Raw genomic sequence first — 14,756 nt, forward strand, 5'->3', positions numbered from 1 at the left:
GGTAAGAGAAAACATATCTGTGAAGCACCAAAAACACCAGTCACAGATAGGCCAGACTTGAGGCAGTCATCAGGCCTTGGTGTGCGTTTCCCAAGCAAAGGCTTTCAGTAGGCACTGAACACTAGCTCACAAAATGTTCTCAATGCCTCACCATAAACACAATGAGAATTGCAATCCAGAGCCAGAGGACTATCTTCCCAGATGCACACAATGGAAGAGGCTGTTAGTCACAAACTGATCTTTCATGCCACTCCCACACATTGATAGAGGTTTAACCAATACGATTTATTCGGAAAATTAAAATTGATGATATATAGATTCATGTGCACATTCCAGGATATGTCCAGAATCCAGTGCTCACTGAGCTCGCTTTCTGCTCTCCAAAACAAAAATGGTAAAGTCCAGATGTTCATCTGCTCAGACTGCAAGTCTGAAGACACATTCACTCTTGGAGAAAAAAGACATGCCTTAAAAACATCAACTAAACAGTTTTTAATCACAAATGAGTTTGTCTTGGTTCCCAATGGCATATATTAGATAATAACAACGATTAGACATTATCACCATCTACACACAAACACCAGCCTTGTTATATCTTAAACAATTTACAAATACATAAAGGCACATGACAGACATTTTTGAAGTACTTACTTAAAAGCCTCAGAATTCACTTTCTTTCTCAGGCATTAATATTTTTGGGTATTGAGTGGGAGGAAGTGTGGGAAGGAGGGAATTCTCAAAAGGAACTGAATAAAAGCTGGCATTAAATAGGAGCTGGGATTCCCCCATCCCACCTCCTGCCTCCAAAGGGGAAGAAAACAGAACTTGAGTCACAAGAAAGCTGGCCCCTGGCCTGACCCCTGGGACAGGCCAGTCTTTGCCAGGGTCCTGCCACCCAGCCCCGTGCCCCTGACACAGAAGCCAACCTCGGTGCCCAGACGGTGGTCTGTTGGGGGAGCTCTCTAGAAGATGACGACTTTAAAGGAGATGTCAGGATCTTCCTATTTGAGTTAGGTCATGAAAGCAGGCTCATGAATAGCTATGAAAATATTCCTTTGTTCTTTAAAAAAAAAGTTTTTAGCTTCCAAAATGCCACTGATTGAAGCAGGATTATGACTGTTCTATGTAAGTGAAGAATCAAGAAACTGAACTTTAATTATAACTAACTTTAACTAGAACTTACTGTAGGCCAGGCACTGTTTTAAATACTTTATGTGTATAAATTCTGTTAATCCTCATAAAAAGGAAAAAAAACCCTATGAGGTAGGTGTCATTTTTATCCTCATTTTGTAGATGAGGAAACTCAGGGCCAGCATCTGACACGCACAGGGCACCCGGGCATGACTCCAAGAGAGAGCTGCTCCTTCAGTCCTGTGCCTCAGGCACGTCAGTCGCCTCACTCACCCTGAACTGCCCTGCCCTAGGCATGCTAGGACCACCCAGTCCTGGGCACACCACTAAACTGGACACAGGCATGAGAGAAAGCATAGGGTGCTGGGGTGGTAAGAAGTGTAATAACTCACTCCACAACTTACCAGCTGCAGACTTTCATGTCTCTGAGACACATGCTACTTCTGTGAAAAATCATGATAACATCTATTGAAGGTACTGCCTTCTAATGACTGAGATTGAGAATATGTTAGTGACAAGGCCTGGTCCCCAAGGTCTGCACAGTAAATATTACTGTCTACTCTTCCTTACCCAGTAAAACTTGTCATTTAATATCTTGATGACAATTTTTAAATATTATATTTTATGCCGGGGCACCTGGGTGACTCAGTCAGTTGAGCATCCAACTCTTGACTTTGGCTCAGGTCATGATCTCGCAGCTCGTGAGTTCGAGCCCCACGTTGGGTTCTGCACTGACAGCACCGAGCCTGCTTGGGATTCTCAGTCTACCCCTCTCCCTCCCCCATTCACGCTCTCTCTCTCTCTCTCTCTCTCTCAAAATAAATAAACATTAAAAAAATTTTTTAATTATATCTTATGCTGATGAAAAATAAACTTTTTCCAATAGAATAATAATTATTTGGATAATTCTAGAAGGTGATCTCTTCAGGAGCTAATGGAGAGTATAAGGCAATTTGCTCCAACAGGACGTTTTTGGATTTGGGGTGTCTGCTCTTTGGTTTATTTGTGGACTACATGACTGGAAACTCAATTAATGCCCATCAGTAGGAAACTGTTTAAACAGGTAATGGGACGTTCACACAATGAGTACTATACAGCTACGCCAAAGAATCAGGGAGCCCTCCATGTACTGAAATGGAAAGAGTCACACAATATATCAGGTGACAAAAGCAAGGTACCGAGCAGTGAATGCTAGCATTTTAATTAAAAAGGAGGTTCAGTCTGTGTACATTTATATATGTATGCCCATATAAACATAAACATCACTGAAAAGATGCATAATTTACATGTAATATTAGTTGCTCTGGGAAGGAAAAATCAGTGGTTGTGGACCCAAAGAGTGTCCTTTTTTAGTTAAAAAAATATTTTATTTATGTGAATATATTTCTATTTCAAAAACTAAAAAAAAATAAAAATAAATAGAAGACTTGAAGGAAATTACAACAACTTATAGTGAGCTTGTGTGAGTAAAATATGATGTGTATTTTGGAGCTCAGATAATGGCATTATAGCATTCTAGATCAGTGCTGAGGGCCAAGAACCAGCATCACCTGAAAGTCTGAAAAAGCAAATTCTTGGTCTCATCCAAGACCTCCCGAAGAGGAATCTCTGGGAGTAGGGCCAGGGATCCAGTTAAAGAAGCCCTCCAGGTGATTCTAACACCCATGGGGCTGAGCAGTAATTCAGTTTGCAGACTGGCTGTTTGTTTGAAACGGGCCGCTAGGCCCCAGCTGAGACTGAATTACAATATACTGGATGAAACACAAGAATGTGTACTGTTTAATAGCCTGAATCTGACATGCAGCCAGAGTTTGAGAATCACTTCCTAAAACCAAAGTCTGCTGTGATCAATCCAAATGTTTTACTGAGATTAATTTGCACATGGCAGATTAAAGAGACCCAGCTCCATGCCTACCTCCACAGTTGAGTATATGTATGGAAATAATTCTTGTAGTACAATGGAGCTCAAACTTTAGTGTGCATCAGACTGGCCTGGAGAGCTTGTTGAAACACATATTGTATTATCCCAACTACAAAGTTTCTCACTCAGTAGAATGCAGGGAGAGGGACGGATAATTTGCCTTTCTAGAAACTTCCAGGTGATATTGCTACTGATGCTGTTGGTCTGAGCACCCTGGCAACCATTTCTCTCTCTAGTCCACTGGTTCTCAGCCAGGATGCTACGTGCCCTTTCCAAGCATGCTTCAGAATATGATCACTATGATGTATAATAATTTTTGCACTAAGTGAAAAAATTTTATGGGAATAAGTGTGAGACAGAACTTTGAGCTGAGCAGGTTATACTGTGCAATGTTGGGTAGGGAACACTTGATGAAGATAATTAATAAGAGGAATAGCTAAATGTTTAAAAGGTACCCTCAGGAGTATCTAAGAAAGCCTGGTCAGGGCTGCAAACAGTTCTGATTCAACAGAAAAGTCATAAAGAGTGTATGTAACATGTAGGAATGCAATGAAATCTTTAAAGATGTCCCTCCAACGTTTCTTGTGTGTGAAACTGATCCTTGAACTCTAAAGGCTAAGAACCACTCCCATCAGCAGCCCGTCACGGTGACCTTGCTGCCCAATCTGAACAGGACTATGCAACCAAATGCCGATGGCACCAGGCCCTGGGTCATGCAGTGGCTCCCTGGCTGCATAAATGACGGAGTGACTAAGATCAAAAGAATTTGCTAAGACTCACAATTTTAGAACTGGAGTGTGCAATCCAGGAAAATCCCACCATTGTCCAGTTGAGGAATCCATGAACCACAGCAGATGGGGTGCTCAGCCACTCCTCAGTGGTCAGTGATACCCCATTTCCCCTCCAGGGTGGGGGCTCCATGCTCCCTATGCTGGGCTCTTCTGCATGGTGTTTTTTTTCTCTTCTCCTTGTCTAATCCACAAAACCCCCTCAGACATAGCAATAAGTGCTTCTCAGAAACAAAAGATAGAACATATTATGGCTTAGTAGCATCCCAGAAGGTAGAGTTAAGAACATAACATTTCTGTGGGTTCTGGGGAGAGGGGAGTATAAGGGACACTGGAAAGAGGAACAAGAGTGGGAAATGAGGGGGGAACAAAATGCAGTGCAAAACAGAATTTGTTTCTGACCCCATTATTTGTAACGCATGTTATTTTTGTCACGAGCTGGCTAAATTATGTTGCGAAGTGGTTGTTTTACATTCCAGACGTAAATTTGTAATGTAAAAAGATTAGCTGGTAGAGGAGAAAATTAGAGAGGAGAGAATTTGTTCTTGAGCCCCCTTACACTATCCTACTTTATCTAATTGCAAGGACTTGATTAAAAAGTCATTCTCTCCATTTAAGTAACATCCTATTATATGTCAACGCTGTATATATGAACATATTTAACAAGAACATAAGGAGTTTTGTTTCTATTGTTATATTTCAAGCCTGATTCAAGTTGGTTTCTTTCCTACCCTGACACACCTGAAGTTTTGATCCAATCCTGTCACTATGGAAGCGATTCTCAGGATGGCCATACAGGAATCTCCAGTTGGTGGTAAGAATCACTACTATTCTCAAATGGTAACAATTACAATAGAGCTGATACATGTAATTAGAAGAGCAAGAGACATCTGTCACTCCCCAAATTCATGGATCCCACCCACATGTAATTTCCTCCACACGTGAAAGCAACAAAGAGCACAAGACAATTTAGGGATAGTGGTCAGTAGGCCCTGAGTAGATGGATGAACTTGCTCACTACATCACATTCTTCTGTACCCCAGACTTCTAGAACTCTGAACACATCCATGTCTCAGCAAAATTACAGATTACTCACATCACTTAGTAAAGACTAGGACTACGCTGTTAAATTTGCAAAGGTCGACTATACAATAAATGATAAAAGTGTTCCAAGTTGCAATAACAAGTCAAAGAAGTCTGTAAGATGTATATTTTTTACTACTTGAAATTGGATCAAAGAGTCCTATGTATAAATTATAGAAGCACTTAAGAAAAATAATACATCTCATTACAGTACATCAGGGTATTAAATTTGCAACAACCTAAATTTCCTCTAGGGTATATACAAAGTTTCCATTTCTCAGAAGCTTATTGGTTCTACCTAAGAGTGTGATTATTAACAAATTCTACATTAGAGCTGTTAGTATATGTGAGAAAACTGTAATTAGTCTGAAATCATAGCCATAGCCAGCTGTAACAGTTAAAAGGACAACGCCCTATCTTCAAGTACAGGGAAAACGCATGTGTCTTATTACTGCAGTTGGTGAACTCCTGGCTTGTGACAAAAGTCCCGAGGCCAGAGGGTGAAAAATACTCCCCTAGTCTTTCAGCAAGGAACAAATTTAAGAAAAGAACTGCAGCAGGATCAACCAGTGTCAATCAGCCTCCACTGTTAAGCCTCACAGACCCTCAAAACCAAACCTCATTTCATCACAGCTGGGTAAACAGCCACAGGACTGCTGGAGGCTGGCTCTGAGCTGTAGCTAGAGCTGCAGAGCTCCGACCTGGAGACACATTTTCCTTCTTGTCAAGTCACTGAGCGCTACCACTAGGAATATAGGTCACTATAGGCTGGTGACCTTAAACCACTGCATCTGTAGTTTTAAAAACAACAAAACTTATTTGGCTCTGATGTTGGCAGTTATGTAATCATTCAGTACCAGTGGGCTTTTAGATTTAGCCCAGATATTAAATTAATATACTATGTGAGCCAAATCCAGACTGGGAAATTCCTTACTCTCTCCAGTTTCTCAGCAGTAGAAGAAAATAAGGTCATCCGAAATTTCCGATTCAGTGATGTACAGCCAAATTAGTGCTCTCTGGGTACAGAATCCCTTTATTTCGGAAGGCTCCGAAAGCTCCTTTATCCAAGGGGACTGTCAATATTTTCCCTTCGAATGATAAGTTGCAAATACTAATTAGCTCTATGTAGTAAAATAATATGACAGGAAGCCTAATGTTATAAGTAAGAAGACTATATATCCTGCACATTACTTAGCAATAAAGAGGACTGTGATTTCTTGGCTTGATAGTGATCTTCCTTCAGGACTGAGTGTAGTCTACACCAGAGCATGCATTTTCAATGGGGCAATAGTGCCCCCTGTAAAATGAAGTGTAAGATTGTTTTCACTCCCCTATCTATATATATATATATATATATATATACACACACACACACACACATATATATACACATATTGGTGGCAGGGGATGGGGGAGGGAAAACAATCTTACACATCACACATTATTTATATGGACTAAGCACATATACAATTAGTGTATAAAGTATATATAGAGATATATAGTATATCTATCATATTAAAATTTCATTGAGGGGATTAAAAAAAGGAGTCTAAAGAGGCTCCTTAGGTGGGAAATAATGCTTGAGAAACAATGCTCTAGATATTGGCAAAGCAACTGCTTGAAACCTCCAGCCAAGACAATCATAAGTATTGTTCTGGAAATAGCAATTCATTATTTAAATTCAAGCTTTCAATAACAAATTATTTTCTTTTTGAGGATAGTCACTGTAAATTGCAACAAAGCAGAAAAGAATTCTATATGGTCACAAATATTTTTACAAATGCTTGTGGTCTCATTAGGAATGACTAAAAACTACTTCTAACAAGTTGATCATATCATTTTTTGGAAATTCACAAACTATTTCTCTCTTATTAATTCTATAGTAAAATAGATATAATTATCTTGTGTCAAAATCCTAACCACAGGTACTTTTATAATTGCTGATAAAAAATTAACAATCCTATATTTTTAACAATCTTATTTTAAAGATGTAACAATCTGCATTCCTTTTGTTAAACTCCAGAAAGCTTGTTTTGCAAAATAGTGCACAAATTTCAAAAGCCTGCATGAAAAATTAGCAAACCATGCACTGTTACAATGATGTAATAGCAAAAACTGAGAAAATGGCACCTGTAAACCATCCATTCTTCCCCAAGAAAATTCAAATAGAATTCTACAAGCTAAACATAAAAATACTTTCCCCATTAAAAAATTAATAATAGAGTAAGTTTCTAAAATATTTCATGTTCAAAGACAGGAACATTCTAAATATCCTAAAACAAATGCAAAATGAGTTTATGAACAAAATTCTTTTTTCTGGGATCTTCTCATCAAAAAAGGTGAATTATATAAACAACAAAAAATGGTCACTTCTGTCATTAAAAGGAAGGTTCAGCAAGTCTTCCAACCAGTTAACTGTGGGTCAGTTGGTGACAAAGATTTCCAGAACTGAATCTGTCTCATCTCGAATGATGTGTCATGTCTCCTTTCTTCCAGTTCCTTCTTCTCAAATAGTGCATCCAAGAATTAAAAAGCCAAGAAGATGGGTCTGTAGCCATAAAATTTTTTAATTTGACTTATGCAAGAATAAATCATGCTCACAAAAGGGACGGGCACTTTTCTAAATTAAAGTAATCCCAATAATTACAGTCAAAGTTCTTCAGTTGACTGAAACAAAGCCAGCATCAGCATTAACCCAAATGTCTGCTTCAGCAATGGACAGAAAATGCTAATGTTGACATTCCGCTTCAAGAAAAATTATACGGAAAACAAAAAAAATGGCACACAAAAACTCACATACCAGTGAAAGGACTTACAAGAAATGAAAATCTGGGGGAAAATTTTTAAATTCCATGACCAACTAAATAAGAATTTTGTTTTCACTAGGGGGCTGTCATTTTGTAGAATGAAAACAGTTACCGCATTCTCTCAAATGGTATTGTTATAGCTTATTAGCTTTTTAATGGTTGATATAAAATTTGGAGAAAAACTTTAAAACATTTCAACCATTCAGTGGGATGTAAATCTAGTTTTGGATTTTCCATGTACCTCTTAAATATACTAATTATTTTAAGATTTAGATATAAAAATGTTTTTAAACAGAACAATGGAGATCATTTTCAGTTGAGAACCTCAAAGTGCCACCTGGGTATCTCATGCACAGACGAAGTGAAGGCACAGAGTAAAACTGCTACAGCATAAGCCACCAGATTAATCGGTCACTCTTCATACACAATGCTATATTATATTCATAAAACCCCAAACCACTAAAGAGCTTGTTTTGAAATTCACAGAAGAAAATGGAAATTGGTATATGTTATGGAAGCAAAGTGTACTTACAACTTTTAATATTATGAAAATAAAGTATTGCTCAAATGGAATTTTATTAAGCAGTCTTATTTCACAGAAATAAAATATTTCATATGTGATTTTCAAAAATATGATGAAAGTGTAATTGCATTAGCCATATGATAAAACCTCAAATAAAATCTGAATTGTAAGTCATACTTACCATCATGGAACAAACAAGGTGACATTTCATTGTCTTTTGTGTCACCATTTCATTTGTGTATAATGACTAAGATGCTCCTATAATGTGTGATTCATGATGAGTCATTTTTATAAGGGAATAAATTTAAAATGTATTAGTGTAATGAATAAATTCTAAACTCTTTTTTTAAATAACAGTAAGAAATCTGAGCACATCCAAAATACTTTCAGTTAAACGTCATTTTAGTTAGAGCAGGGCAAGTGTCATTCTACTTAATTGGGTGTTATTCCTTAACCATGGTTCGCCAGCCATGGTCTTATGTTCAGGTTGGGTCACATGTCCTTTGACAGTTGTTTTTAGAAGCAGAGCAGATATTTCAGAAGGATGATTAAAATTGAGAAAGGCAAAGAAAAGGAACCAGTGGTGAATAAGAATAACAGATAGGGGAAGTTTGCTCCATAGAATTCCAAATTAAAACAACCTCTTAAATGCCACTTAAGAAAAGTCTTATGGGGCACCTGGGTGGCTTGGTCATTTGAACATCTGACTCTTGATTTCAGCTCAGGTCATGGTCTCACAGTTTGTGAGTTCAAGCCCCACATCAGGCTCTGTTGCTGACAGTGCAGAAACTACTTTGGATTCTGTCTCCCTCTCTCTCTCCCTCCCTGTCTCTCAAAATAAATAAACATTAAAAATTTTTTAAATAAAAAAAATAATAAAAAATTGAAAATTAAAAAATAATTTTTAAAAAGTCTTGTATGCTAGATTTATCCTACAGTCTATCCTTGTCTCATACACAAGATTCTTAATGGCCAGCAGCTCACAGTTATGTGTTTGTCAGCAGGTTTATGCCACAGCACATTACCTTTTGTTTCCTTGGAAGAGGAAATCATTACTCATGTTAATTCCCTATGCCTAGAATACCCCCCTTCTGGCCCTGCATTGCCTCCAAAAAGCTGACGTCTTCATCAAGACTTTTTCTTTAATCACTCTGCTTGGAAGTAAGTTCAATTATTCAATCATTGATTTATTTAGTCATTCAACAAACATCTGCACAGTCTATTCTATAAGCTATGAAATCTGCTAGGCACTGTGCCAGATACAAAGAAGGACTGTCCATATACATGTAACATACAGTGTAATTCTGCAGTTAGTTTTTAAATGTAACTTTTCCTTCTACATTTAAAACTTCCAAAGGCAGAGACCATCTCCTCCTACTGGTTTTGAGACACACACCAATGAACTACTCTTTGACTTTCTCAAAAGAAGTGGTATGTTTAAAATTATAATCTTTTGGGGCACTTGGGGGGCTCAGTCGGTTGAGCGTCTGACTTCGGCTTAGGTCATGATCAAGAAGTCTGTGAGTTCGAGCCCCGTGTTGGGCTCTGTGCTAACAGCTCAGAGCCTGGAGCCTGCTTCGGATTCTGTGTCTCCCTCTCTCTCTGCCCCTCCCCCACTCTGTCTCTCTCTCTCTCTCTCTCTCTCTCTCTCAAAAATAAATAAACATTTAAAAAATTTTTAATAAAATTATAACAATCTCTTATAGTCAATGAAATAACAATTTCTAATAGAATTATTTGGCATGTACATTTCAATTCAGTGTTTATTTTTGGTTTTATACATCTCACCAATTCAAGTTGTATCCATAAAGTTCCTTATGCACAGCACATGGTAGTCTGTTAACAGCAAGCAAAGCTAAATGAAGGAGAATGCCAGTATCACAGAATTTGTTCTTTGATAATATGTCTTCAAAGATCCATAAAAAAGGGAAGCATAAAATAGACCATCAATACAAACATGAAACTATAACACTTTATCATTGAAATGTTGCAATTATGTTGACACTATATTAAAATACAAATTTAGGAAAATACTCTTGTTATTAGAAATTTCATACATATGACTCCACAGGAATTTTTCTTTTAAAAAGTGTATATAATACCATTGTTTTTTAAAACATGGTTCCTTACTTTATCTTAATAAGAAATAGCATTTAGTCTGAACTAAATAGCATTTAGTCTGAACTAAAAGCTTCTTGTTAACCCCAAATAATTATAAAAGCTAGAGATTACTGAGATTAATGCCAGTATAGGAATCAGGAGACCTGGGTCCTAAAATAATATCCATTATCTACTAGGTGTTTGGTTTTGAACAAAGTATGCATTCCTCCAGCATCTCAGTTAATGCTTCTACCAAACATTATGATACCTGACTTCCTCCTCATGCAGTCTAGCAAAGCATCTAGCAAACCCTATTTAAAACAGGAACTACTGAAATACATAGTTCTTCAAATAAGAAAAATACTCAAAAACACATGTAGGAGAAAGCAGTTCTCAGAGAAGCTGAAATGTGCAATTTCACTGGCCATTAAACATCACCAAGGCACAGCTTCTGTAAGATACAGGAACGTCTCTGAGGTCTGTCCATCCGTGTCTTCATTCAACATGTATTTATTGAGTGCCCGCTGTGAACGAGGCACTCTTCTTGGTCCTGGGATTACAACAATGAATATAATCAATATGTTCCCTTATGCCACACAACTAATATTCTAATGGGAGAAAAAGGCAAAAAATACATAGCTCAAGATTAAGTGCTGTGGAATAATAACACATAACCATGAGAGGGAAAGTCACAGGCAAGGGTGCATTTTGGGTGGGTGGGAAAGCACTCTTTGAGACAGTGACATGTAAAAAGGAGAAAGTGAATAAGAAGAAAGCTTCAGGCGTGTTGAGGCTCCTTTGCCTAATTCCCTATCCCAGGGACAGACACACAACTAAACCAATCAATACAATATTCTGTCCTAGGAATTTGGAATCAGGACTCCAAGGCTGTTACCTTTTAAAAGGCTTGAACCAGCCAGTGATGTAAAAATGGCTGGAAGTGTCTTGTTTCTGCTTGATGGGCAAGACCATGGATCATCCGAAGAATGGAGATGGATATAAACGGAGATTAGAAACCACATGGTTGTGGGGAGATGGAGTGATCTTAGTTCTGCATGGCTTTCCAGCTCCTGGTCTAGTCTCTTTTTGAGCTACAGCTGTGTTTTCAGCCCATAAGTTCTATGAGGTCCATCCGGATCCTTCAGGTAATTTCACGAATGGGTTTAGCTTTCTAAAACATGGGTATTGCTATCCTAGCTCCACTTGGAAGCACACTACATATGGATGAATTTTTCAAATTAATCCTAAACACCTAAGAGAACTAAGTGTCAACTAAGAGAAAGTGTGGTAAGGTGAGAGAGGTACATGGGATAAAGATGTGATGACAGTGAGTCCAGGGGCACCATGGTGAGAGCTCCACAAAGGTACATAAAGACCAGCTTAGAGTGTCTCCAAAAGTCAGGAGAGGCTCCTGCCTCATGGCACCTTGAATGGATAGCTGACAGGACCTATCTATCTCCAATGTGGCCATTGGTTTTAGGCACGAAAATAACCCTACCTTTGAAAAACCTGTCATGACAGTGCCAATCTGCTTGTTTTAAAGTCTTAAGTATTTTTTTTTATTTTTTTTAACGTTTATTTATTTTTGAGACAGAGAGAGACAGAGAATGAACGGGGGAGGGTCAGAGAGAGAGGGAGACACAGAATCTGAAACAGGCTCCAGGCTCTGAGCAGTCAGCACAGAGCCCAACGTGGGGCTCGAACTCACGGACCGCGAGATCGTGACCTGAGCCGAAGTCGGACGCTTAACCGACTGAGCCACCCAGGCGCCCCAAAGTCTTAAGTATTTTTTTAATGTTTATTTTATTTTTGAGAGAGAGACAGAGTGTGAGCGGGGTAGGGTCAGACAAAGAGGGGGACACAGATCGGAAGCAGGTTCCAGGCTCTGAGCTGTCAGCACGGAGCCCGAAGCAGGACTCAAACTCACAAACTGTGAGGTCCTGACCTGAGCCGAAGTCAGACACTTAACCAACTGAGCCATCCAGGTGCCCCTAAAATCTTCAGTATGTTTTAATATGCATATCAAAATTTCACTCCAAACGTATCACAGAAATCAGCCTCTAATAGTGAAAAATTGGGAATAACATAAATCTATGAAACAGCAATTGGGCTCATAAAGTATGGCATAATCCTAATGGGACATCAAATACTTAAAAAGTAATTAGGTAATTCAACGTGTATCGGCATGCATTGATAATCAAGATATACTGGCAAATGGAAAAAAAAAACTCAATTCTTCACCAAAGGACATAGAGTATTGTCTGAGGTTCAAAAAAAAAAAAAAAAGCATATAAGCGTGTACACTTATACATGTAACGAGAATATGCAAAGAAAAGTTTGTCAGGCTTTCCGCCAAACTCTTCACTGAGGAGATTTGGTCAGATGGGGATTAAAGGGGCATTTTCATTTTCCCATCTGCTGTTTTCAGTGTTGTTAACATTTTTCACAAGTAGGCACATGCCACTCTTAATCAGTGAGCCAATGAAGAAACCACACTCAATCCCTGCCTGTGCAGAAAATGCAAAAAGTGTTCAACTGTACGAAAACTGTCAGCAAGCCCACAGATTTAGAAATGTGAGGGAAGAGAAACTTTCTTTCTCTCTCTCTTTTTTTAACTGCACTACAGACCTGTAAAGAAAGAAAGCTAGTGATTTTACATCTTGCTCACAGAAGCCGGCAGTTTTAGAAAGGCACAAAGTACTGGAAGTACTAAAAATACCCCCTATGCCACCACAGCACCCAGCTTTCATTTAACTCTCTTTGCTATAAATATCGTAAGAATAACACCCATCCTCTCTAGAGTACTCCTGAAAGTGTGGCTAGAGAGGAAGTTGCACTACTTTCTAGGCTAGAATATGGCTTTGGCAAAGGAGGGAGCTCCTTTGGGGAAGGAAAAGTAGGGTTGTCGTGGCACCCTGACAGGCTTTCCCCAAAAGGCTAAATTGGGAGACACTTGGGTTAAAAATAAAGCAGAGACTTTTCTTCAGAAGCAGGTGACTGGAGTTTTGCCCTGCGTGAGGACTCTTCTCTCTGGCACAGCAGGCAAAGCTCCTTGCAGGCACCTTCCATTTGTGAGCATGCAGCCACTTCCTTGGGACTGAGCCGCCATAGACTCGTGTGTGCTCCATTTGTAAACACACGTGTAGCTTATTTAGGAATATGACAGCGTGCCAAGAAACATCCTCTCACTTCCCCTCCTACTTGTGCACGCCACACACCAATTGCCAACTGTTTGGCTGTAATTTTTTTTTTAATGTCTTTCCTCCCCTTCCTGTGAATTTTGGACTCATTTGATGTTGTTGGGGAAAAAAAATCCTAACAGTCCCCACCCCCAGCAATTGGCTATTTCCTTTATTGTATCTGAGGTCCACATCACAGTTACAACAGCAGAAAGTTGCCCGAAAACCACCCCCCTTAATCCGCACTTCCTTGTGGGGCAGCATTCCCTTCAAACATCAGTCCACAATGTTAAAAAATGCTAAGAATGTTAGGATTGGCTGTATTCTCCTTTGTACACAGTTGTGTTTGTTTTTTCTCTTAACTAAAAAGATAAACCCTACAGCTATATTAAGTTTCAAAATGCCTCATAGCAGGTGTGGATATAAAGGGGCAGGGGTGTGGGGGGGAATTATGCAAAGAAACCCAGAACCATTTTATCTATAAAGTACATTTATGATTTCTGGACACCAAGGGTAATATAAGGATTGCTCCTTCATTCTGTCCTTGACTGGTTAAATAACTAAATTAAATAATTAATTAAAATAATTAGTTGTCTTCTCAACTTTGAAGTCTCACCTGTCTAAAGGTTAGGATTCCAATTCATTCACTGGGTCATTTATTCAAGCAGCTGAGCCCACTCAGCATCAGGCTGAGGTCTGAAACACAACATTTCCTTTTACTGGTTTTGATGGGATTTAAAACTGTGGAAGCCAGAAAAATGTAGAGGTAATTTGCTGCCCACATACCCACAACACAGATGCAATTTGTCCCCCACACACCCAACATGGTTCAGTTTGCCCTTAGCATGGCTTTTGTAGCCATTACTGAGACTTTATCCAATGAGTAATCCTTCTAGTAAAACATTTGCAGCAAATCTTTTTTAAATGGCCTGTTTTAAATAGTCCATGAGGAATCATGCTATTGATATTACTTAAAATCTTATGAAACTAAGAAATACAAATTTGACTCCAGTGACATACATTTTTCATCTTTCATATTGAAAAATATCACAAAGTCTCGACCGCCTTCCGTGATGGCAGGACTGCAAGAAACACAAAGTCCCATACATTACTGATGGGAAAATATGGGATGAAATGGGACACACTCTGTGGAGGGAGACTTGGCCAGAACTATAAATTGACAGCGTATACATGCTTTGCTCCCAGAATTTCATTTCTCGGAAG

Source organism: Panthera uncia, chromosome D2 (assembly GCF_023721935.1).
Source record: "Panthera uncia isolate 11264 chromosome D2, Puncia_PCG_1.0, whole genome shotgun sequence".
Taxonomy (NCBI): domain Eukaryota; kingdom Metazoa; phylum Chordata; class Mammalia; order Carnivora; family Felidae; genus Panthera; species Panthera uncia.